Source organism: Mustela lutreola, chromosome 2, assembly GCF_030435805.1.
Source record: "Mustela lutreola isolate mMusLut2 chromosome 2, mMusLut2.pri, whole genome shotgun sequence".
Taxonomy (NCBI): domain Eukaryota; kingdom Metazoa; phylum Chordata; class Mammalia; order Carnivora; family Mustelidae; genus Mustela; species Mustela lutreola.
Genome location: NC_081291.1, coordinates 205,118,184 through 205,120,914, shown reverse-complemented (window position 1 = coordinate 205,120,914; position 2,731 = coordinate 205,118,184).

Sequence of the window (2,731 nt, the reverse complement as noted above, 5' to 3'; positions counted from 1 at the left end):
CCTGGGCAGCTTAGTCCTTAAGAGTCTGCCTTTGGCTCAGGTCATGATCTTAGTGTCCTGGGATCAAGTCCCATATTGGGCTCCCTGCTCAGCAGGAAGCCTGCTTCTCCCTCTCCCGTTCCCCCTGCTTGTGTTCCCTCACTCGCAATGTCTCTCTCTGTCAAATAAATAAATAAAAATCTTAAAAAACAGAACCAAAACCTGTTCAAATCAGCTGACCTGTGGGGTGTTGGGAGTCAGTATCCTGGATTATATGGTTGGGTCAAGTGCAATCTCAAAGGTCCTTAATGTGGAAGAGGGAAGTGTAAGTGTCAGTATTAAAATGAGAAAAAAACCTGGCAGGCCATTGATAGTTGTGCTTTTTGTTTGTGTGTTTGCTTGTTTTCTTGTTTAGATTTTATTTATTTGAAAGAGAGAGAGCACAAGCAGGAGAGGCAGAGGGAGAGAGACAATCTCAAGCCAACTGGCGGCTGAGACCAGAGTCCGACCCCTGGCTCCATCCCACCATCCCTCTAAACCATGACCTGAACAGATACCAAGAGTCTGAGATTTAATCCACTATACCACACAGGCATGCCCAGGTAATCGTTAGCTTTGAAGATGGAAGGACCACCAGTTAGGGAATATGGGCAAATTCTAGAATCTGAAAAATACAAGAAAACAGATTCTATACCAGAGCTCCCAGTAAAGACTGCAACTCTATAAATGCCTTGAATTTAGCCCAGTAAAACTTCAAGTGGGGGGAGGCAGGAAATGTGACAGTCCCTACCATCATACACCAGGGATCTTTGATGACACAGAAGTGGTGGTGTAGACCCCTATCTGCCTTACCTGGGGTACAGCAGGCAGGAAAGGCTGTGCAGAGGATGTGCAGCTGTGTGGACCATGCCACGCATGTGCAGACTCTATAGTGGACACAACAGGTGGTGACAGTGAGAGGGCCTCTGAGCCAATCCTGCCAAATTCAGGGCGGGCTCTGGGACAGAACCCGGGCAGGGTTGGAAGGGACCAGGGCTGGAGTCAAGGTCTTGCACTCACCTGCATGGTGGGTTGAAACTCCGGGAAGTCCTGCAGGCACAGACCCAGGGGCCAGAGCGGGGCCTACCTGGGGGTGCTGGGAGGAGTAGGAGAGTTGCCAATAGAGCTGTTTCTGGGCCAGACCACCTAGTGTCAGCAGGGCAGTGAGAGGGACTCCCCTGGGCCCTTTCTCAGCCTGTCAGAAACCTGAGCACTCCCGCCAAATTCATCCCCAGAGGAGCCTGGCGCAGACATAAGACCCTGACCCACAATCTCCTGACTGGCCCCATCTGTGCCCTGACCTCAAGCAGGCTGCTGTCTAGAAGCTGCTAGTGGGAGAAGTGAGTACCTCAGGATCAGATTCCCTATGAGCTTTGTGCTTTTCCCTGAAAACATTGGGATACATTGGAAGTTTTCAACTAGAGCCCATAGAAAGGTGGAGGATATCTAGAAAGAAGGAGTGGCAGCTGGTAGGAGGACCTGTTGGGTGCTGTCAAGGTCAACTGGTTAAAGACAAGGGGTGTCAGAATAAGGTAACCAGAAATGTGTAAAGCAGTGACAGGTGGGAGTCAAGGGCAGGAGGATCCCAGATAACTTCCCTGTTAGTGCTGGGGCCATTGATTGCATGGAATGTGGTGATTTCCTCAACTCTGTGTTCATCCTTTTTTCAATATGGATTTCTTCAGTTCTCCAACAACTTCCAAAGGCAATGTGTTCAGAATTATTCCTTTTCATGTTTGAGGCTCCTTATCTTAAGGAGATCTCCTGGAACCAACACCAGGCAGAGTAGGCTGTGTAGATGTCCGGAGTGAGAAGTTGCAGATCTTTTGAAGTATTTTCTAGGATAGAGAGAAGAAAATGGAATTGGTGCAGGTTCCCTAAGTGGGTGGAGGCAGTATGATCTTGGTTGGATGAATGATGGTTTGGAAAGTAAAGGGTAAGGGCAGTACTACACTGCTCAGAACTACAAGCATCTTTTAACTCAGTCCAGTTTATGAAACACTGAGTGTTAGAAATATTCCCTGTTTTCTTCTTTTTAGTGATTTTGGACTATTACATACCTATGCTGTTGAGATTTTTTTGTTTTATTTGCTTTTCCTTCTAGGAGGATTTATCTTTAAGAAACATATTTTCTCATTGGAATTGATAATTCAGTTCGTTTTTCTGTTGATTGGTTATGACAATGAGAGACAAAGTAACTCAATTAGATAATAACAATAACAGTAACCATTTATGAGGTGCCTCTCTTGCCTCTAAATTTGTTCTAGTGACCTTCCCTTCATTTCTTCATCTCTGAGTTGGGTGTTGTTACTCACTTCATTATCTCACACCCAAGACCATCCAGCTGAGGGACAGAACTAGGAGATCTGAATTAATCTGATTTAATTTCCATGCTTGTGCTCCTAAAAATTTCAGGCCCTAAAGCCAGCAAAACAATGTTTCATGAAGAGTGAAAATCGACAAAAAAAAGTGAAAATCACCAGCAAAGGAAATAAGTTTGGGGTTAGGTGTTAGGTTTTTTATGTTTGTTTGTTGTTTGTTTGTTTGTTTTTGTGGCATATCTTATATTCCAGGCAGGTGCAAATTTGTATTGAAACATGTTGAAAAACATCAGCTCAGAAGGGTGGTCAGACAGAGGTGGAAGAGACATGGTCTAGGGGTCACACAGAGTGAGAGATCAGTTTGAGCATGTGTACTTTCCCTTTGCCCCTTG